This window comes from Pseudomyrmex gracilis, unplaced genomic scaffold (genome assembly GCF_002006095.1).
Source record: "Pseudomyrmex gracilis isolate BER0280 unplaced genomic scaffold, ASM200609v1 scaffold_13, whole genome shotgun sequence".
Taxonomy (NCBI): Eukaryota; Metazoa; Arthropoda; class Insecta; order Hymenoptera; family Formicidae; genus Pseudomyrmex; species Pseudomyrmex gracilis.
The window spans coordinates 848375-872559 of NW_018020597.1; the positions used below are offsets into that span (position 1 = coordinate 848375).

At 46.4% G+C, this 24185-nt stretch overlaps 1 protein-coding gene across 6 annotated transcripts in view; it reads right to left on the reverse strand.

The window, feature by feature from the left end:
* LOC109863836 (CUGBP Elav-like family member 4) overlaps positions 1-24185 on the reverse strand; it is a 596712-nt gene that overhangs the window by 231608 nt on the left and 340919 nt on the right. For 2 of the 6 annotated variants that reach the window (XM_020444446.1, XM_020444449.1), the window contains exon 1: positions 20846-20934. The exons of the other annotated variants lie outside the window; for them this stretch is intronic. The gene's annotated coding sequence lies outside the window, so the exon portion shown is untranslated. Of the gene's footprint in view, positions 1-20845; positions 20935-24185 lie in introns of those variants that run through there. 6 annotated transcript variants of the gene reach the window in all.

Below are 24185 nucleotides of genomic sequence, written 5' to 3' on the forward strand. Positions count from 1 at the left end.
GCGTAATTCAGTTGAAAGTAAGCCTTTCTGAGACTTAAGCTGATGAAGAGAAGAATTAACACGCGACACGGTACGAGAGACGTGTTCTTCCCAAGAAAGCGTACTAGTAATAGTAACACCTAAATAGACGACTGAGTCACTATACGGCATCTCGCTCCCCTCAACCAAGACCCGGGGCAAGCCGTCCAGAACGAAACTTCCAATATATCTCCTAGTACCAGAAATCATTGCAGTAGTCTTGCTAGCATTTAAAGTCAAATTGTTTACAGTCGACCACTGGACTACATTGCGGATATCAAGATTGATTTTAGTTATAGCCTCATGAAGGAGAGATGGCTTAGTGTGGATATATATAAGTAAATCATCCGCATAATAGTTATATTTACAAAAACATAAGTTTTTGCCGAAGTCAGAGACATAAAGAGAGAAGAGCAAAGGGCCGAGAACGGAACCCTGAGGGACGCCACACAAAGCGGGCAGCTCATTAGAATAAACTCCAGTCACAGGATCCTTCACGACTTGTGTCCGACCGAAGAGATAGGAACAGAGCCACCTGAGAACAGTACAAGAAAAATTTAGTTTTCTGAGTTTGTCGATCAAAGTACGGTGGTTAACACGGTCAAAGGCCCTGGTGAAATCAAAGAACACAGATACTGTAACCTGTCTTAAGTCGGCAGCATATCTCATATCGTCAACGACTCTAATAAGTGAAGTCTGCGTAGAGTGGTCCCGTCTATACGCATGCTGAAGAGGATCAAGAAGATTATTTGCCTCCACGTAGTCAATAATTTGCCGAGCAACGAGGCGTTCAAGAACTTTGGAAAGAGAACACAAAATCGATATCGGCCTATAATGCTTAAGTTCAGATGGATGTTTTACCTTAGGAATAGGACACACAATAGCAGATTTCCATTGAGAAGGAAAAACACCATGGAGTAGACAGTGGTTAAATAAATGAGCAATGTAAGGTGTAATACTAGGTAGAGCACGACTGATCATGTCCAATGAAAAACCATCCATGCCAGCGGATCCAGACTTAACTTCACGGATGGCGTGACGAATGTCGTTGAAGTCAATATAACTCCAATAAAATTTGCTGTCTTCATAGGACTCATCGCCAAGAAAAACATCGCTTAAGTCGGTAGTCTCATTCGAGTCAGCAAGAAAGAAGGAGTTCAGCTCGTTTATGGAGAAAAGCAAGCTCCTATCAGAGGTTTTAGACTTTATCAAGCCTAACTGACGAAGGTTCTTCCATATGGTGGAAGGGTCTTTTTTATTTGAAAAAATGGAAAGGTAATAACTCTGTTTAGCATCACGCACCATGGCTTGAGCCTGGTTTCTCAATCTCTTATAGAGATTATAATTAACGTCAGATTTATTCCTTCGCCACCTTCTGCGCTGCTTATTTCTTTCATTCATGCAGGACCTAATTTCAGGCGTAATCCAGGGCGCAGGCAGATGCTTAGGATGAATGATCTTAAGTGGCGCGTGTTTATTGTAACAGTTAGATATATATTCGTTAAACATAGTCACTTTATTATCAATTTCATCAGAGTTTATGAAGATACTCCAGTCGCAACTAGAAAGCTCTACAAGAAAGTGGTTCCAATCAAAGTTGCTATAATCTCTAACGGTAATGGTTCTGGCATCGCGTTTACCAACAGGAATATTATAAGTGATATCTATTAGGTCGTGCGAAGACAGGAAACAAACATCTAGCTGATCGTAGGAGATAAGCTTCTCTTTATCATCAACTATGCACAGGTCAACCAGGTAGAAGAAGAAGGCGTATGATGAGTAGGTGCATAAGGCACCAAATAAAGCGCAGAGTAATAGATGAAGTCTCTTATTTGATCGGAGTCATAATTCTCGGCTAACAGATTAGCATTGAAGTCGCCGAAGATAATAGTGTGCTTGTAAGATGTAGATAGATTTGAAAACGTGTCAAAAAAATTCGTTAGATAACCACAGTGGGGTGGTCGATATACGACCGCCAGTAGCAACTTTTCAGAGAGAGAGAGAGAGAAAAAGAAGAAAGAGATTGTATATAAGCGCAGAGGAATCACGACGAGACGACGACGAGGCAAACCTTCGGAGCGCGATGGTTCTTAAAACTGACCATATTTTGGTGATATTGTCCATATATGAAAGAGACTCGATCTAACCTCTCTCTCTGCCATCCAGCCGGAGACATTCCATCTCGCGAAGACCTCCCTTTATACCGGCGTAAGCTAGAAATATCCTCAGTTTTATCATTTCAGACCTGGTCTTCATTTTATACGTTCCTGGCTCTCCCGTCCCCCGCGTGCGCCCCCGCGGTGCTCCCTTAGCCTCTTTACGGACCACGGGAATGAGTCGTAGCCGGGAGCTTTTCCCCAAGAGGGGACCACGCACGAAAGTGTTTGTAGCCGCGCTCCGAGTCCTTGTCCTTCCGAGTATACGATAGTTCCCATTCCTCATCCCCCCGTCTCTTCTCTTTCTTTGTCGGTGACGACTTTTTCCGTCTCGCGCTATCACCGTCGTCTAGCTCCTCTTCTTTCTCCCTCCCTCTCTCTCTCTCTCTCTATTTCTCTGAATTTCTTTTTCTCGCACCGATTCGCAAGCCTCCCCAATAAATCGAGAACATAATGTGCTTCGGAGCACTTGCCAATAGGTCGAAATGGGCAAGCCGGAAGGCTCGACTGCATGTGCTAGAATCAATATTGTCAGATTGATGCTATCGATAAGAATGGGGATTACGATTCGTGAATGCGAACGATCGGATATATGTATTACGGCCGCACACCATTTCCGGCAACATTACACAGGTCATATATCACTCTCACATTATTAATATTCTTGCGAATACAGAGATCCAAAGAAAGAATCCAAGACCTGGTAGTAAAATATACTTGCGATCAAAACTTTCGGCGAGATAAAATTGGAAAACACTGAGGTAACCAACTTCGAACCGTATACACTGCCGTTTTCTTTTTGCAAACGCAATGGGGTTTTCGTACAGAATTTTGTCAAGCTACAGTTACGTTGGTATGTGTGCGCGCTCGCGTGTGTGTGTGTGTGTGAACACCGCGTCGATTTAAGAAATAATGTACACCTAGTAAGAAGCAAGAGTTTCCTCAGTACGTGTATCGTAAAAGTATGTACGTGTGTGGTATCCCGTGTTGGTATCCCTTCAGGATACTTGTCAATACTGTCCAATTTCGCGGGATACTACGTGCCTCCTCTTTCAATATCTGCCACGTCGCGCGCCGGGAAGTATCTAAAACCGGTGAATTGGTATTACCAGACGTCCGACATTTTAACACTAGCGGCACTAGCGCTTTGTCTTTTTCAACTTCGGCGGGTTCTGATCGATCGATTCGTGATCGTTTGTCGTGCACCGAGACATCCAGAGAAGACTTTTGCCAACCTATATATATATATATTGCTCCGGTGCTCTGCGATTGGCTCGCCGTGAGACGCAATTACCATACGCCGATCTACAACCCTCCTCTTTCTCTCTCTCTTCTCTCTCTCTCTCTCTCTCTCTCTCTCTCTCACTCTCGCCTATTCCACGGACGATGGGCCGTATAACTTCCGGTTCGTCCACCGATACCCTACGGTTAAACGCTGCCGCCTTCCATTACCGTTATTGCCTAACGTCATTCACTAATCCATCTACCGAGCCGGGCCGGCTCGATCGATTGCCGACCGTAAAAATCGTGGCCTCGGTGAACAGGTACATACCATGCTCGATTTTATTACTTAGAGCCAAGTCGACACTTTTACGGCCTCGAACTATTTACAAGCTCTCTACGTCATATCACGGGGTATGACATCACGTCTAGCGTAGAAATATCGAAGATAGATGGCTCTTGATAAAAACGTTGATGGATAATGAGTAGTCATCAACATTAGCGACGAGTTTAGATCGTCGTTTTAGTCGCGTGAATAGCCTGAAACGCTCTTTTTTTTTATTTTTTTTTTTTTTACTGTCACACATTGAGTAATCGTGTCGTACTAAGTAGCAGGTTGTATTAATTGGATGGCGGATATTGCACTTCCCTTTTGTTGAGCAAAAGTGTCGCGACAATGTAACAAATGTTTGTGAGGATTTAGCTTTTTATATTTTGTAAAAAGAAACATATCTATTTTTAAATTGACGAAGTCGAAATAAAACGTGTATCCGCCAAAACATAGCGTGCTTTCTTTTGTTTCGATTTCTTCCAATTTTGTTTGGGAGTTTCTACTTAATTAAAAAAAAAAAAAAAAAAAAATTATCGCCAGGTTTGTCTCTTCACGTACGCGTCGAGCTCGGTAGGGTACAGGTGGCATCGGCCAAGTCCGCGAGAATGCACACGAGGGAAAACGGAAAACAAATACAAGACGGCAATGGGAGAGAGAGCCGTGGCAGTCGGGGACAAAAAAAAAAAAAAAACCAGCAACAAGCGGGTGTAACGGAAGGGTTTACCGGGTGTAGTCGAACGGGTAGTGTGGCGCGGCGGTGAGAAAGGTAGCTGCTTTCTCTTTACGCTCCGGCGGCTCAGCATCCGCAGCGCGCCAGTCGGATCTTCTTTACGAGTATTGCGGTTGCGCCACGGGCGCGTCACAGGGAAGAGAGATCGCGCGCGCCCCCGTCTCACCGTCGAGGGGGATGCGCGCTCCACTTTTTTAATTCCGGAATTGTATTTATGCGCGTACAATGGCACTTCCCTGTCCCATTACTTCTCTCTGCCCCGTCCGCCGCCGCCACACCACCGTTCAACGGTTCGTTCCGTCCACTTCGGAAGGAGGCTGCTGCCGTGACCGTACTCGAAAATTTTTCGACGCGCATTGTGTTCCGGAATTCTCGCGGCGCTCGACGAAATAAAAGGATTTTATCGATAGTATCGCGCCGTATTGTTCTACGCCGGCGGAATGCCGCCGATCGCGAATAAATGCCTCCATCCATATAAATAAGCTGCAAATATACAACAACATTCGCGAAAACTCGAGACATTTAACAGCGATTTTGTGTGCGGAAAACCAAAGTTTTTATTATGTGGAGGTTTTAGAAGAACCTAAAAATACGTATATATGCATTATATATAGGTGTAATAACACGCGCGCAAATTCTTCTCTCTCTCTCTCTCTCTCTTGCGATTTCCACTCGGAGATTACACACAACTCCTGAAAATTATGTAAAATATCCAGACAAGTTAGTAGTCGTAAATTAACGTATAATCGCTCACGGCGTGTCCTCGACACGCTTTATCGCACGTTAAAATAGACACAACGAGAGGCTATTACTTCCAAATTGCGTCACGTAACTTTGTGTAATTTGACACCGCGCGTATGCAAATTCACGTTAGTCCTGTCAATATTGTTACAGCGAAAGCCGTTCCATAGTATCGACTGACCTTTTCGTGACCTCGTCGTGAGCGTGCTCTGGGTACTCGTGCGCGAAGAGTGTCAAACGCGCGTCGCGGAGATGCGCTATCTAAGGTTAACGTTAAGCCGCCTTTTTAGAAGACGATGAGAAGAGAAGATAGGAAGAGAAACAGAGAGTGAGAGAGAGAGAGAGAGAGAGAGTGAGAGAGCGCGAAAAACGCAAAGAGAGATAAAAAAGAGAAAGAGAGAACGCGCGCATTCATTTTCTGCAGTCCAATTTCAAGGGAGCTCTAAAGCGTCCGTTTATATCCCCCAGCGGCGTCCAAAAGGGTGGCGGGCGAAAGAGCGATGCTAGAAATGTGCAAGTCAAACAGCTCGACTCAGCGGTTTATCCGGCCGTTGTGTGCTCGCGCGTGTGCACGCACTCACGCGCGCGCGCGCGCGACCGAAGAAAAGCCGAGGATAGGCTCTTATTCGCGCGCGTTTATGACCGCGTGTTTTACGCGATGAATGACGCGCGCGGCGCGCTTATATCGTCACTTCGAAACTCGGCTCCCTCTACGATGTTTTCCTTTCCTTCTCGTAACGTCGCGGTCGTGTAACATCGATACCCGCGCGCGCCACGGTGCCGTGTCACTCCCCGTTTCTCGTACGTATACCACGAAGTCGCGTTATATGAGACGGGTTGCTAAATAAATTTTCGAGGCAACTGCCGTCCACGAAGAAACGCAACGCGGACCCGAGCTCAGCCATCGATGATATTTTCGCGCAAGATATACCAACTCTCGCGCTTTACGTTAAACCCTTCCTCTCTCTTTCCTTCCCCGCTCTCGTTACCTCACGTCGTCGTACGTACATCCCGTAGTGGTGCACGCGGAAATCTATTATTAAGGACCGCGAGCGACGCAGAGAGAACGAGAGAGATAGAGAGAGAGAGAGAGAGAGAGAGAGAGAGAGAAAGAGAAGTTTACGAGGCGATGTAAAGCACGCGCGGGATTCCCTACAATCATAAAGGGGCAAAAATACTTTCCTCTCTCTTTCTCTCTTCCCTGAGCTCCCGCAAGCTTCAAGGCTCTTCCGTTTTTATACTTCTTCTCTTTCTCTCTTCGCCCTTCCTTTTACCGTGGCAGTGCGCAACGTTGGACCAGATAAAACTATAACTTTTGCCGGAGCGGCGTTCGGTGCCACACCGTCCGCGAATCTTCGCGTCGCTTTACGGCGAGGCAGCAGACTGGTTACCTTCCTCTCCGCTATCGAGAAAGAGAGAGAGAGAGAGAGAGAGAGAGAGAGAGGAGAGAAAGCACGGGATATGGCAAAGAAGCAACGCGGGGGCGTTTTAAAAGCGCTCTTCCTTTAAAAACTCCCCCGCTCGTAGAATCGCTCGTGGAAAATCCGCCGTTGCGCTGCGCGCCGCCTAATCTGGCCCGGGGCGCAAGATCGTAAATCCTCCTACGTCAAACGTGAGTCTGGAAGAGAGAGGTAGCTCGGAGGTACGCAGGTGCGCGGATTGTCTCGATGAATCTTTCGCGATAGGGCTCCGGGTGCATAAAGCGCCACAACCTTGGCGCTACAAATAAAATCGTCTCCCGCCCCGTGATGTTTTCTTTTACACAACCCGCGCCCTTCGATACAGACAATATTCGATGGAAAAAAGAAAGAAAAAAAAAAAAGAAGCGACGACGCTCGGAAGAGAAGGGATTCGCTATAACAAAAACAGAGAAAAGTGCGTACAAATTTGCAAACGCGACGCAATCATCACGTGATTACTTCACGCACGTAATTATTTGTGCGTCGAGTTAACGCGTAATATTATTTATTACTAGTTATTATGTCACGTATATCTCGATTAGAGCGTCCTGCTTCACGTATGATTCGCCTCGGCGTAATTATATGTTTACTATTTACGTTGCATTCGTCAATATTTGATAAAAGTGATTATATGTGCGGCGCGCGCGGCGGTCGGGTAGTGGCCCACGGTAAATAGAAAATAATTTCCGCGATGGATGTAACGTGTATATCCACGGGAGAGGCGCAAACAGTGCCCGATCGCGTACACTTCTTCCGCGGATTTAATAACTCCAAGTTTAATTAACTATCGAAACTCACAACCGATCGATTTCCCCGGAGTTTCTCTGTCGAGAATACACTCTTGCTTTTGATCCCGGTCTTCTCCTCGTACCATCGACGACAACGACGGTCCATAATCCCCTAGAGACTAAGGATCCACCCTCCCTCCCCGCGCCCCTCCCCGTTCCTTTCCCTTCTTCCGCGTCGCCACCAGCAAAGAATGACGAAGGTCGACAAAATTCTTTCGCCTATACTGTCCACTCGCAACTTATCTTTCGCAGAGGTTTTAACGATGAAAAGCGCCACGAGAGTATGTGCGTACGCGTGTATATGTGTATGTGTGTGTGTGAGTTGAATCGTTCGACCGGAATTACTCCGCCCAATCTCGCGTGTCATCGGCACGACGTGTTAGAGAAAACTAAGAGAGGAAAAGGAGTGAAGAGGAAAAAGAGAGATAATACGCGATCCGTGTGACTTCTCGTGAAACTTCTTCGCCGAAAGTTTTTGGCACTTTTAGGTGCCGCGCGTTGCACTCGCGCGCCGACGTCGTCGTTCGAAATCGCATGCCCCGCGGCTTTCTTCACCTGGAGAAACTACTAACGAGAAAGAAGGAAGAGAAACGGCGAAAAAGTGTCAGAGAAGAGTGAACGAGCATTACCCGCCTAGCGAAGCGCGTCGAGAAACTGAAAATGTCAGAAAGATTCGCTAAAGATCTCTCGCATAAAAATTGCACGGATTGCACATATTCACGTTGCGTGAGATTGTTTTCAAAACTTAACTGTAATATAATTTGGAACTAAAAACAAAAATTATTTCTCAAATATTGCTTCTAAAATAAATAAACAAATTGTTATTCTTCTTCAACAAACGTCAATGTCTAATGTTTGAGAGTTGCCGCATTAATTTCGCAATGTTTAAATAATGACAGAGAAAATTTATAACGTCACTCCGTAATGACCGATTTATTGCGTCTCGCAAGGACCCGAGTCGCGCCGAAGTAAATAAATAACTAGAAGAAAGTTTGTTATAGTCCAAGCTAGCGCGGCACAGAGTTTCCTAAGGGAGACATTTTAATTACCAACGCGGCTCATTCACACATACACGCACACACACACACACACACACATCGCTGCGGTGTATATACACCGGCGCTACACCTGCTCCTAGCACTTGCGCCTTCGCCGCCATATAGTACGAACCTCGCGCCATTTGTCTCTCGAGTTTATATATAAAGCCGATCGTCCACCCTCGCCCTCTTCTGTCCGGTTCAAAGGGTGGACGGTGCGCTTCAGATCGGAAACTACGGGCGACAGAGATTGACTGGACTTCAATAAAGCTCTTGCCGAAGTGCCAGGGAAGATGGTCGCGGAGAGTGATGAGGACGGTGCTATGGCGGCGTCGCTAAACTGCCGAGTAGCCCCCGTAAGCTTTACGATACATTCGATTCAGGCATCTCGATAAAATGCGCTCACTTTGATCCGCGGTACATGTACGAGCTCGGCTGATTGAGCTATATTTGAACTTCTACTTCGTTCGAAGATACCGAACGCAAAAGTAAAGGGACTATAGTTTGTTTTATTCGGTTTTCTCGTAACATTCAATATATATGTTTTAACATACGGGGCAGTTTACGAAGAAACAAAGCCAACCAATGAAAATTTGAATAAATCGGAGTGACGCGTATGAATGTTAATTTTATTGAAAAACGAGAAAGCATCAGAAAAATAGGATTAATATTTGACGAGAGTTGTGATAGAAAGAAAGTGATTGCGCGCGCTCTACTAATGAAGATTAATAATCTGCGCGCGCGCGAGATGCCGGATGCGCGCGTATAACGGCGCGTTAGTTGAGCCTCCGAGAGCTAATGAGCTCTTGTCTAATAAAGGGCGGCATTTGTACAAATTAATAGCACCCCAATGAATACGGAGGACACGGTGACTGCGCGGTGGGAAGGACACCATGCGTCTTCCCTCGGATTCGCGCCGACACACCGCGAGGGTTCCGGGGACGACTGTCCGTGATAATCAAGACTAACAGCTTTGGCTGATCCTTCAACCTTCTTCGTCACCACCTCCCGAACCTCCGGCACTCTATATCTCAATTTGTATCACAATAACGTCACTTTAGCGCGGCGCCAACGTCCGCCATCTGCTGGTTTTCTTTTATTATCGCCGAGTCTCTTTCGAGTCTCTTTCCCTTTCCCCACCCCCAAGCGGGACGGGATGTTTTCGCAGTCCGGACGAATTTGTGCTCGTGGCGGCGTATCGAAGTGTCCGGACGGGGCGAATGCGGTGTCCGCAAAACGACGTATTTTGCTGACCACGACACCCGTGGGAGCGATGGGAATCGTTCGAGCAATTGCGAGTATGAAAGCTTCTTCGGGAGAGATATAAAGGTAAGGTTTCGCCGTGGGATGCGTAAACAGAGAGAGAGAGAGAAAGAGAAAGAGCGCGCATTCCGACTCGTTTATCTTGCGAAAACACCAGAGAAGGAGTATCCCGCGTTATTACCAACATATCGCGGATTGTCCCTCCGGTGAATACCTAGTAGTCGCACAACCGTCGGCTAATAGCGTTACTGGATTGTCGGATGGTAGTTTAGTGTGAAAAGCAGACTTAACACCCGGCGCACAACGGTGTGTGCAAGGTATTATAAATGAAAAGCTTTATGTACGAAGTCTCGAAGTGTCATTAAATTAAACGGTACTTGGAAAGTTCCTGCATAAAACTCTCCAACTGCTCACCCCAATTAATAGACACGCATTAGAAACCGGCGTCTTCTCAACCGACGTTTGACTTCGCGCGCGTAAAGTACAGAGACCACAGCGGTGTGGTTGCAACAGCACACAAAACTATTCGCCTGCTAATCTTAGAGAACGGTAACTGCCGTACGCGAGTGTCATCCAAATCGATTTCTGTTCATTAACTCGTAAGAGCGACGTGGTGAAAATCGCGGAACGTTTAATGATAATGAGTCTCGTTGATTAAAAGCCTCGCATTTTCGCGCCCATTCACGAATCACCATGTCGCTAATGGGATTGGAAACAGTGACTGACGCCGAGTTGGGGTGTGGAATTGGTTTGGCCGTCCGTTTGCACGTTGGCCCACCCTCCTCGCTTCGTTCCTCGCTCTCTCCTGCGCCCCGCACGACACCCCGCCCACCCTCCCACGCGAAGCGTACGTTTTCAATTTCGTGCTCGAGCCTTAATACCTCGAACAGTCCTTTCAAAAGCCATCCTTCGCCGCGGCTAACGAAAGTGCTGATTCCTCCCATGCGCGCCGCGAGAGCTCTCGCGCGCGCGCGCGCGCACGAAATTTATTTCGCACAAATAATCCATCTGGTAAACCTCTTTAGCATACCCGCGAATTTTATGTCGTTGCAAATGGAAACTTAAGCCAGATTACTTTCCGCGTTTTTGCGGAGCTTCTGCGCCCGTCCGCTCGCGAATGTTACACGGGCATTAATGATGGAGGAGAAAGCGGGTGCAAAAGGACGCGAAACGGGGGGAAAGGGGGAAATAGCCGCGCGAGTAATATTTTTATTAAAAAATATCGCATGAAAGGCGCGAAGTAATTTTTTATTTTATTTACTTTTTTTGTTTCACATTTTCGATAATAACAATAACGAGAGAAACGTTTCGCTTTGGGGAGAGTGCTTTGGATGTTATAACGAGTAGCGCTTTCCCCCCTCCCTCCGCGCATGTTAATCGAAAAATCTGACTTTGAAATTTTAAACACACTTGAAAAATAACCGAATATCCTGTAAATCAATAATATAACATAACGTGCAAACTAAGATAACTGCACGTTCAATATTCATGCAGTAAACACCACGGTGCATTATTATGTATAGCATTTCTGTTATCAAACACAGCAGCATTTGTTATCAACCGATAATATCGTGTCGGCGCAAATATGAATGCGCGCTCGCTTTTGGATTTAACCAGGTTGTCAATTTCTGCAAAATCCGTGAAGTACCGTGGGTTGTGTTATGCGCGCGTTACTTTCGACTGATTGTATGAGATCGAACCCGGAATCTGTAATTCCCTACGTACGACCTAGTCAATATTATTAATATATGCGGCCGATGTGACCTCACGCATATTCCGCCGTCATGTTCTCATTACGTTAGTGACGATGTGCTATTCGCCGACTCGTATTACGAAATAAACGAGCATGAAGCGCCATGATACGGAATATGTATTCCGCCACCGATATTTGCATAATTGCAGTAATTTTGCTTTGCGGCGTTCATCGGAAATTGTTGATTATTACAAAGTTTCATACGGAAATAAGGCCCGCAATACGCGCTATTTCAGGCCGGACGCGCATCCCTCCGTGAATTTATAGTCGCATTTTGTCGTAACTTATCGATATATACAATATATATATATATATATATCTTATCGTGTGTACGTATCGATGTGTGCGCACGGTAAAAGTCTATCGACGTTTATTTGCAAAAACTCTGTACAGAGAATATTCACGGTACGTTACATCGAATTTACGCCGGGCGTAAAACTTTTATTGCCAATAAGATTGTAAAAATAAAAGCTTAGAATGTGAATTTAATCGAACGCTCTTCATGCTTACGCGAATATGTATGTGCTCGCGGCACGATAAAATAATAAATATCAGACAAGTTATACGTCGCAAGAAAATCGAGAATGCAAGCGTTTCGCCCGAGCTACAAGCGTGGCACACAATGCAGGCACGATATTGAAGTTTCAAGAAGCGTAGCAGCCGCTTCGAGTACTTCACATTCGGCGAAAAGAGAAGAGAGAGAGAGAGAGAGAGAAAGGGAGAGAGAGAGAGAGAGACTCAAGGAACAATACATGGCTCACTGTCAACAAAACGTCGTCCGGCATTCCCAGGACAATCCCTTCGCTCACGCCGGTACCTTCGTCGTTCGTCCCGGCGTAAAATCGATCTCGTTAAAACTTTCCGAGGCGGACCAGTTTCGGAAACTTCTGCGAGATGATGCGGGATAAGGAAGACGAAAGACGTGTCAGGATACAGACAAGGACAAGAGAAGAGAGTGTTGATAAAGGGATATAAAATTGGGACCTCGGAATCGAATAATTTGTTCTATCCGAATTTCTCTCTCTCTCTCTCTCTCTTTCTTTTTTTTCTCTCTTTCTCTTTCTCTCTCGATTTTAGTTTAAAGAAGGAAACACGACGGTAGTTTACTGTTTTCTATCTTTGAACGATCTCGTTTCGCCTGCTGCGGTAATCATTCACCAAGTTTGCTAGTAGTGACTCCATTAACGTAATTGTCACGAGACTTCCGCCACGAAGAACCGGATATACGCGCGCGCGCGCGCGCGTGATATACAGGAAACTATCCCGACGAAAGCTGGAATGCGCGCGAAACTTTGGGCGTGCGAGCCGTATTGAAACGTTGTAACTTGTGTGTACACTACGGAGCTTGTAAGATGTAATTTCCTCTGGGATTCGCGGGGACGAAACTTCGCCGGGGGCGTGCGATCGTTGGCGCGAACGCTTTAAATTGTCGCGCGGTGATTTTCGCGCGTCATAATTCGATGCCTCTGTGTGTGCCGTGTGTGTAATCAAGTGTTATCAGGATTGCCGCGTCACACACGGCACGCGCGTGCACAGTGATTCTCGCGCGATATATATATATATATATAACGTCGCGAAGCGCGCCATAAACGCGAAAAATTATATAAACGAGCTGTCTCGAATGGCGCTCGTGTGCTTGCAAAGCACACGCTCGCTTTAAAATCGGGCGGAACAAAGGGTTCGAGTGGTATTAATATCTGACGGCGCTTACTGGGTTGTAAAATCGAAACTCCAATTTTGCCGGCAAAATCGTAAACGCGAATTTCAGCTTGCTTTATTTGAGATCACGCGGAGTGCGTTATTCTGTCGCGCTAAAAAATTCACCGGACTTTCGAGCTCGAGTAATTATCTTGACCGAATTATTTACCGTTCTGCTGTTTGCACATGAATAATTTCGTTCGTTTTCCCATTAATACGCTCGGCGTTTCTACAAATAATACCTAAAGGATAGACGAGAAGAATCTCGCTTTTCGGAAAATGGTATAATTAATCGAAATCGCAAAATTTCAGCAACAAAGTAATCATAATTCGCGCGTGTGCGCGAATAGAAGTAACGATGGTTTAGGAACGGTAATTGGTGCGAAAGAGCGCGCGCGCGCGCGCTACCAGGGAACGAATTTGATTTGCAAATTTGAGTAAATTCCCCACACCTTCTCTCGCGCGGAATCTCTTAGCCTCTTCCTCTCTCTCTCGACTGTGATGTTCTCGCGCGACGATGCACGGCGCGGCGTCCTTCATTGCGCGCGTTTTGCCCCACAGAGGACGTTCTGCGGATCCCGCGAGACACGCGGCCGAGAAAAGGCGCGCCGTCGTCCGCATGAATTTTAATTTCGTCCCCGCCATCGTCGCCGCGGCCGTGCGATGTACTCGGGACGACGTAACGAGCAGCTAAAGTTTTTCGAGGAAAAATTAAAAGTTTCGCCGCCGTTCACCACCGCGCCGCCACTCGTCGCGACGCGACGCTCCCCCTTCGCTCGTCGGTTGACAAGCTTGTAGCGCCGGATATACGCGCCGGGTATATCTCGCCATACCTTTATATCCCGTACAGTAATTACGTCGACGAAGTCGTTGACCGGAGAGGAGATGATTTTCCGGAGGTACTGGTACAGTGGTCGAAAGTTCGGTTTATCTTCTTTTCAAACACGCGCAATAATAATTATATTTACGCAATAATAATTATATTTACGCGAAATCTGTTTGTGCATCTTCGAATAAACAAAAACATTTGTGAAATACAAAATATTTGCAATAATATTGGAGATTTCACAGTTGTTTTGCTACAAAGAAAGTTTGGTAAATTTATATCTATTCTAGAGAGAGAGAAAGAGAAAGAGAGAGAAAATCCGATTTTATGAGATAAAAATAACTTAATTGTTTTTAGTGAGCGGATAGCATTAATTAGATTTTATTATCTTTTGTTTCCGCGAGAAAAAACGACGAGCGATGTTTGTCGGCGTTTGGAACATCGTCGCCGGCACGCGCGCGTGTGTTTCCATTCGGCGATGAAATTTTCAATTCGATGACTTTGCACGAGAGCACCAAGAGAGGCGAATGGCGTAACGGGGAAGCGAGAAGATGGGCGCGAGAGGAAAAGAAGAGCGGACGGAGGGGGGGAAAAAGAGCACGCGACGTAAAAGACTTTTGATGTCGGACCCGCGCAATCTGGCCGCGTCTAGGAGAAGGCGGAAGCGCGGTCGTTCGCTCGCGCGCGGAAGGAGGAGGCGGACGGAGATTTGCAAGCCAGATTGAAATTTTGAAATTTAAATCTTGCCGGGACTTAAGCTTAAAAACTCCGCGGCCTCCTGCGGGGGAAAGACAGAGAGGGCGGGACGCTAGGCGGATGCCTAGGTATTCGAATACGCGAGCAAGGTTTTGCTAATTGTCGGATAATTTCGTCCGGGAAAATTCAGAGAGATCAAACGATTCTCTCTCTATCTCTCTCTTTCTCTCTCTCTCTCTCTCTCTCTCTTTGAGCGCAGCGTTGTGTCCTCGAATTTCGCGAACGTGTTTTGTTTCAGATTTATATGCATTTACAATGTACATTATATTATATGGATAATTGCGAAATTGTGTGCATCAGAGAGGCGGGGAAATGATAAGATACAAGAACATCGCGGTTAAATTTTGGTGATAACATTTCGCTTTGTTTATTCGCGAAATTCTAACTCTTGAATGCATTTGCGTATCTCGTGACTTATTGAATTCATAGATCAAAGCATTGCATTTTGCCGACAATGTTATAAATGTCTTGAGGACGTTTTGAAATAACCGGTTATGATTGTTGTTGTGTGCGCGGCGAGCAGAGAATGTGAGAAATTATCACGCAACTAACGTGAAATTTAAACGAGAGAGAATATGAAAATACAAATGATATAAGAACGCGCGGATAAACTAAATTAGTTTCTTCTTCTATATACCGAGCGCGGGATGATTAAAAACGACTTAAAAGCCAATTTTGCCTGTCAATTGGAATTTCAACCCTTTCAATATTGTGATGAGAACGCGTTTATATATTCGCGACAAATAAAACCGCTTTCCCATTCGCGATCTTTCGCCGCTCTCATTGCTAATGTTAACAAACCGTGCTATTTTCTCCCCTTTCGCCCATCGCCCCGCCCGAAAGTTTCAGACCCGTCGCTGTATTCGGTGCGGTGGTAAAGTAACTCGTTACTTCACTTTGTTCTTTGAATTGGATAGTTTTCCATTAGCAATCATAACAACGTCCTTTGGCCCGTGCCTTGAGACTGATGGAGACGGCAAAGAGGGTGGCAACCCCCGGTGCAGCGGGGGGATGAGTTTGTTTATTCAAGCTTTCGCGTTACCCTCTGAGCTACTGGCGGAGGAGGTTAGCCTTGTTTTCCGTCCACGTAGTTCGTGTTAATTTCCATTTTTATTACAACCTGAATTGCATTTTCCTCCTTCCCCGTGCCCTCCCCACCTGATTATTGCCTCTTGTTACACAATAAAATGGTGACTACAAACTAGCGTAACTTCGCTAACTTACGTGTCGGGGAGTTGGGCGCGAGAATGACACTTACCTGCAACAAGAAAAAGAAAACATATCGTTATATGTCGTTGAACTTACGTTAATTACTTGAAAACAATCTACGTTGTATACATATTAAGATAACAATCTACGTTGTATACATATTAAGATGTCGTTGAACAATTGTGGCATTTATACGATTATAGAAAAAACACTTGGGGGAAGACAAATCTCGTATAGCGTGCGGGTTGAATTATCATATATTTCAGACAAACACTTCTTCTTCCGAACACGTTAAGTAAACTTATAAAAAAGGATACGAATGGTGGCCTCCGAAACGCATTCGGGCTGACGGAAAGCTTCATAAGTTTTGATGAGCACTAAAATTCCCAAGATTCGACGGGAAGGAACGTAGGCCGTAAAAGGGAACCGTGAAATATCAATGCGCGATAGTAGCTCGGCAACGCTTTCGCGAACTGATACGACCGCGGAGAACAATCGAGCGTGAGCAACGATATTAGCAATAAAGGCGTGAAACACTCTCTACCGTGTCTTCCTTCCTTCCTTACCCGTGTGGTGTTTATGAGCGTTGGCGGTATCGAACCGAGTCCCGATAATAAAAAGAATCTCATATAACACGAAGAAGTAACGCGGATACCGATGCGCAATGAAGCGGATTCGTGATTCTGAGCGCATAAACCGAATCAGTTCTCTACTTTAAGTGCGGGATAGTTTTCCCTCTGCGAGAGAGAACTTGATGCGAGCTCCCGCGAATGCGTACTACTCGCACTCTAAAAATATATCGTATCACCATATACATACACGTACATACTTATATAATGTATTGACGAGCGCACACAACAAAGCAGATCTCATCGCGATTAAAGCTTTATCCGATTAGGGATGCTCGTGAGATGCGCACGCGTGTGTGCATATGTATATATATATATATATATATATATATATATAAGTATATAGATAACGAATATATATTGAGTATGGGAGGGAAGTAGATACACATGGTAGTGTGTGTTGCGAGTTATCCCGGTAAGCAGCACCCTATAAAGGCACAACCATAACGGAATATAATTCAGCTCCGGTTCTGGTATCTATAGCGTCTACTCCATTCTCCGCCGCTGCATCGTATACGCTCCCTCTATCCTGTCGCAACGCACTATCGTAATGCATTATATCTGACTAGAGTGCCCTTTGTATGCGAGCTTGAACGTTGAGAATTACGGGTATTTCTTCGGGGGGCCTTTTAGCACGCAAACGTGAAAACGTTACGTCAATTAGCACTCGCGAGAGAATATTCTTGATCTCAATTCCCACGTGAGACACGCACAAACGTGTAAGTTTTAAAATAACACCGGTTAGCGCGAAAACAGAAAAATAAAACTAAAAATTCGCGTTTCAACAATTTATGTAAAGAGTCTTCGCGGACGAAACATCGCCGAACATATTTCAGCGAATGCGCGTTTTATGCTTTCGCCCTCCCTCCCCCCCCCGCGACCTCTCTTTCCTTTTTTCCCCCGATGTTAAAGAAACAACGCGAGCGCGAGAGCTTCATTTATCTTGCTCGGAATCGCATTGCATCTCGACAAATGCAACACCGCTGGGAGAATGCACCGCTGGATAAACTTTCGAAGGTTATAACGCCCGTTGCAGGGACAAACGCTGCCCCCGGAAGGGAGATGAAATGCCGGACGGGAAGTTTTATGCGCGCGATCAAAAAAGCTGCCTGCGACTGCCGAGGAAACCGAGGAAATTGAGGAAATCGAAAATTCACCGATCGTTTCGAAGGCAGAGTCGCATCAGCGCGCGCGCACATGCACACCTACGCGCACTGTATGAATTCGTCGCGTAATTTCGAAGAGAATAATAAATCGCGAAATGAGCAGTTATTGAACAATCGCGCGTAGGCACATGCCTACACGCAATTTCAACGACTGGACGTCGTCGGAAAATTTATCGCTTGAGAAAACGTCATACGCCGGTTTAACGCGGTTTTTGAGGAATGTCTCGAATCAGTCACGCCGATATGTGTGACGAGCGAGAACAACCCCCGGGTGCGTACACGTCGGTTCCTTTCAACGTAAATCTTTCGTTTTCCCCCCGCGTCAATCGAGAAAACGCGCAGAACGGAAATTACGGGGACGCCGTTGCACGTGGCACGCCAAGTCGATAGGTATTTCCACGTCGGCGAAAAATACGTTACAAATCCAACTTTAACCTCCTCGAGATTCCGGTCACGTAGCCTCGTCCAAAGATATATATCGTATATCGCGCGGCGCGTCGGGTCCTTCTTCACGTACCCCACTTTCCAACCTCATTCCACATTCTTTGGTCCGTCCGTGAAGCTAATGTCACACGCTCTCTGAAAACTTATACGAAGCCCTCTTCTCGTGCATCCCCCTGTGTGCGGGGTTAAACCGCATTTATAATGAATTTACTAGCGGAACGCGAGCGTCGCTGCCGAACAAATATCTTCATCACAGACTAAATTGCCTCAAAAACGATTTTCCGCAAAACCGTTTGACACGATCGTATCGTAAGTAGTTGTAACAAAATCTTTCGGGAAAGAAAAAAAATCAACTCTCTCGCACATTTTGCGTAAATGCTGTTTTAAGAGGACTTAACGCGTTAAGAATTGCAAAAAACAAAACCGGAAACGTTGCGGAAAAAGCTCATATAACGTGACACAAACGGCGCGTGTACGTGAGTTACAATAACTCTGTGAGCGAAGTTTCATGGGACCGGTGTCGTCTTTCTGTCACTTTGTGCGCGTGAAATCAACACGGAAAAATTTTATGTGTGTTGGGAATGGCGTAGCGCGACGTTTACTTTGGTAATAAATATACCGGTTGAAATAACGGCGGGGAAAGATCTTTGAAATCTAATTCCTCTATACGCAAAAGCTTGCACATTGGTCACTACTGTACAAATCGCGCGCGCGCAACGACGACGCGCAATATAACGATCCGACAAAATGTATCCGACTGGAAAACACTACAGCTAGTGCAAATGCACGGTGTTATTTAAAAATGGGTCGAGTTTCATACATGTCACGTATCATCACGTATTTTTTTCGAAGCGAGTAAAGCTATGCGAATTTGCTGTTTGAACGTTTTTTTTGTTTTTTTTTCCAGCGATATATTCTAGAAAAATATTCTGAAAAATATTAAAAAGTTTGCATATTTATTCAAACTTTTATTTTCTACTAGTACGTAGTATCAACTCATATAGATTTCACATAAATGGCTGAAACGATAAATTATTGCTTCCGTTGCTTTTATGAAAAAAAAAAAAAAAATTCGTTGCCGCGCAACGAATGTGTAAATATGTTTTATGTATTTATTAATTAGAAATGTAAATCGGTCATTTTACATTTGATTGCCGAACGAATTAGATTTATAATTCACTGTAATACTTTCCAAACCGCTGTCTTCAAAATACGATAATTTGTCGAGAAGATGATTTTATACCCTCCGAAACCACGGCGCTCTCGCGTATTCGAAGAACTTAATAGGAACGTGAATATGCACGAGAAGGATTCTTGTACCCATGAAATTCCTTATTAATATATTCAAAACAGATATTGAACAAACGAATCCGAAGATATGCAAATGTATTCCAACCGGCGATGGTAAATTTTCCATTTGCAAAAGAACCACGACAAGATGACCTACATATTCACATTTACCTATCTACCGTTTTGCTCTATTGTGACCCCGCTTTATCCGTTCAACCGATCCGCTTCGTTAAGTAGCATCCCCAATAAAATTTGATACTTTGTAATAGATTTCATTGTGTGCGAAATAACGGGAATAAAAATAAACAAAGCGATGATAAAAAAACCTATTATTACATGACTTGCTAAAAAATCAACTAATTTATCTAATGTGACTGATATTATTGTATGTAATAAACACAAAGAGAACCAATAATCTTAGGAAATGAAAAGGTCTTGCACACGCACGCGCGCACGCACACACACACACACACACACTTTCACGAAAAGCTCTAATGAATAAATAGATATTTTTCGATAAACATCTTACACGCGGAAGTAAACCTCGTAAAAGCGAATCGATAAGAAATTTGAGAAGATAAACGTAACCATCCCGTTTCTCTAAACTCTCTCCATTACCACTGGTATCGTATTCCCGTAGCGACTCACGTTCTCGCGTCCATGTGTCCTCTCTATATCTTCATTGGCGCGCGGAATTAGCCAATTACCTTAAACGCGCGACACATTTCTGTCCCACTATTTACCCTCGAAATACTCGGACGCGTTCGAAATTTACCTCGAGATGTCGGGCTACATCCCCGTGAATCTTTCCCCGTGTGACGGGGGTTCCTACTTATCCATTAACGTCACCGACGATGCACGGGATCGTCCCGACGACACAATTTCATTCAGTTTAGGCAAGTCGCATAGTAATATATCCTTAAGCTCGCGATTATACCGGCTTCGGAAGTCTCGTTTCGCGGTGGCGGCAACAGGTTACCAACACGCGCCGCACTCCCGACTCGTCGAGTCGAGTTGAGTCGAGTCGACCACGGCCGTATCGTGGAGTTTGTGTGCGTGTGCTGCGCGCTCGATCGTCGCGTGTCCCTCTTTCACTCGTTTCTCACTCTCTCTTTCTCTCATACACACACACACTCTCTCTTTCTCTCACACACGCACACGCTCTCTCTATCTTTCTCTCTCTCTCTCTCATGCTCACTCACTCTCACTCTTTCTCCACCCTGACCATCCGCAACCCCCATCGTGGAATCCTTCACGGCGCGTCGCACGTTATCGCGCTCGCAATCTCGCTACTTTGACGTTAGTAGTATGATGATACTTTAATCTGACCTAGGATCCATAGACCTTTCTCCGAATCAATGCGTTGTGTCGAAACCCGCTGCAAATGCTGCCACGAGTCGAGATGCGCCCGTACAGCGACTTAGGGTGATTCCGCGCCGCCCCGGGCGTCCCACGTCGCACCCCGCCGTAAACAGGCACGTGGTAGCGACAATGTGTGTCGGTGTGGCGGCGACCGCTAGGCTGCTTCCCTAAGTGTCACCGATGAGCGCCCGCGCACCAGCGCGCGTGCCGTACGCATACGCGTGGGCGCGTATCGTTCGCACGCACACGCTGTTCTGTCCGCGCGTCCGGTCTTGTGTTTTGTCCGGACTCAATCGAAGATGAAAAACAAGGCGCGCACAACGAGCACGATTTTTATATCAGCCCGTTTATTTTTCAATTCTCTCTCTCTCTCTCGTTCAACCCCTATTTTACACGTCGTCGTCGATGCTTTTTCTATGTCTCTGTGTTTTCTCACGCGATATACTGTCGATGATCACCGTGACAAGGAGAGATGTATTTTACGATAAAGTAAAGCGGAACCCTAAGGGTTGCACGCGTTCGAAGCCGCGCGAAATCGCGCCTCGCCGATGATTTACGGTACGAGGGCGCGCGGTAAGGCTTCTTTGGCGATGCAGGCTTTTGACAACGCGGCGCAGAGGGACACGCAGCGCGCGACGTGGCGTGGCGTGGCGTGGCGGCGAGTCGGATGGCTGACTGGCGGAGAGCCGACGACTCTCGGTCGGTCTCGGCTCTCGGTCGTAGCCGTGGGGATCGCTGCTGGCTGGTAACGCGCGCGGGAGGGTGCTACGCGGCACGATGGGCGAGGGGTTTCACGGGAGGGAGGATTGGTTGCTGGAAAACTCGGTGGTGGTAGGGTAGCGGCGGCGATGGTGAACGAAGGGGGTTCCGTACGACCGCCGAGGCGCGAGAGGGATGAAGACGACAGAGCGAGCGAGACCGCGCCATTTGGATAAGGGAAGACAGAGAATCGCGGGAGGGTGGCTGGTTACCCGCGTGGGGTCGCGAGAGAGAACTCGCCTCGCGATGGAGATACGCGCGAGAAGGAGACAGCGCAAACCGAGCGGGAGAAAGGTGCCTATCCGACGTGTAGTGAAGTAGCAACAGGCTGCAGCCGTCCTCTCTCCTCTTCGCTAGTACCGACGAACGCCGCATACACACCACGTTTCTCGTCGTCGGCTGGCGCCGCTGCCGTCGACGCTCTGACGTCACGGCGTCGTGACGTAGGCGTGGTCACGGATGCGCACTAACACCTCGCCTGTCACCGTTGTCATAGTGACTGCTTCGCCGATGCCCGCGTTTCGCTGCCGCCTTTGCGTCCTCCCCGCGCTCCTACACTCGCCCCACTCTCTCTCATCCATGCGCGCCGTGAGCAAACCACCTACCCCCGCGAGTCTCTCTCTAACCACCACGGTGTCTCGTTCTCCCCGCGCGCGAGCGGCGCTCTTCGCCTGCGTCCGATGTACGCCGACAGCGTGTACAGGCTGCGGGGGCGAGGAGCGCGAACGAGCGAGACAGAAGATCGCGAAGAGAGAAAGGACGAGGGAATCCGCGAAGGGAGGAAAGGCGAAAGAGAAAGAGAGGGAAAGGCGAGAGAGAGAGAGAGAGAGAGAGAGAGAGAGAGAGAGAGAGACGACGGCATAGGGACGAAAAGCGGTGGAAAAGAGCGCGCGCGTACGGTGCAAGCGCGTGTTAGGTTCTATGTACGTGCGTTGTCACGGTAACCGTGCCTCAAAACAAGCCTGCGCGTTTTTCAATTCGAATGCACTCCCTGGGAAGAGATGAGGTTATAATGAAGTCCCTGCCTCTCCCGCCTGTTCGTTCACTCGCTCTCTCGCTCGCTCGTTCGCTCGCTCGCTCGCTCGCTCGTCCGCTACTCGCCTCGTTTCGTTGCGTAACGCGTGTCGCCGTTGTGTCTCACTGCGCCACTGTCAACACGCACCACGGGAGGAAAGAAAAGGAATAAGATGAGAGCATACGAATAATTTTATTATAAGCATCTCTTACACAGATACATTGCGAGAAGTCTCCTTTCAGAGATGACGGAAGACATTCCACCCCCGGAGAGCTCCTTTTGATCGTATCGATCAAGCGCATTATTCAAATCCACACTTGTTCTAAGAAGAATCAGTTCTGATTATAAAACGAGAAGTGAATTTATTCTTTTTAGTTTCTTTTTATTTATATATTTTTATTTCTCTCCGTTTCTTTCTTTCGTTATGCTCTTGGAGAAATCAAATCGTAACGAGCCGCGTAATCAGTCGCGGCAGATATCGTTAGATCGCGGTATCGATTTGCCGCAATTTTGTACGGTACGCCGGTTATTATGCGTTGGGGAAGCGCAGCGCATCATCACGGACTCACGCATTATGAACATCGACACGATCAAGTTCCGAGTAAAGCGTCTGTCCTATGGCTTGATCCGAACTCAACCATTAGGCATGCCGTGGCGTTATATGTATCTGGGACTAATGAGATTTCCATGTACGGTGGATGAATTGCTTTGGATGCATTCGCATACACGACGGACCATTTCTGTATGTCGATAACGCGCGCTCCTCTCCGCCCCACGAGAGAGGGAGTATGCGGAGACATACCTTATTAATGGACTTATCATCTTTCGCGGCGCACGTATTAACCCTAATCACGTATTACGGCGAAACACAACACGTCAATAATTATTATTACAAGCTAATAGTTGCATGAGACGACAAAAATTTACACGTTCGATTTGCTACCGTCGCTAGGTACTTTTTCAAAAAAAAAATTTTCCTCCCCCCAACCAAAAATCAACTCGCTACAATGAAGAAGAAAAAAATCTCGATACCTCGAAGTCACAATAGTGAATCCCACCTTCTTCGAGATTGGGAAATCCTCCCTCTCCGCATAAATACGTTCTTAATTATCCTTAATTCGCACCAAATCGAGCTTGCAGGCGTGACGAGCAGCGCGACGCGCGGTGTCATTAACGAAATAATAGGAATTAATTTTGATTAGTGCTTCGTTTCGGCGAATCAATCGCGCTCTCGGGAAAGCGATTCAATTCCGCCATTATGGATTCCAATGAACAGGCCGCGCACATGCAATAATTTAATTCCGAAACCCAGCCTTTGTGACAGAATCCGCACGCGTATTCGAAATCAACGCTTCCCAGAGAAATACAAACGCGGGCGGGATTTTCTGTAGCTTCACAACAGTCGTACTCGATTAGAAATTTCTTTATGCGTTTTAGTATAAAACGTGGATAACGAGAACAAGGTGCGCGTGAGTAAAAGACAATTAACAATAATTTGCATATATTTGCCGTATGTAAACGCTGAATATCTAC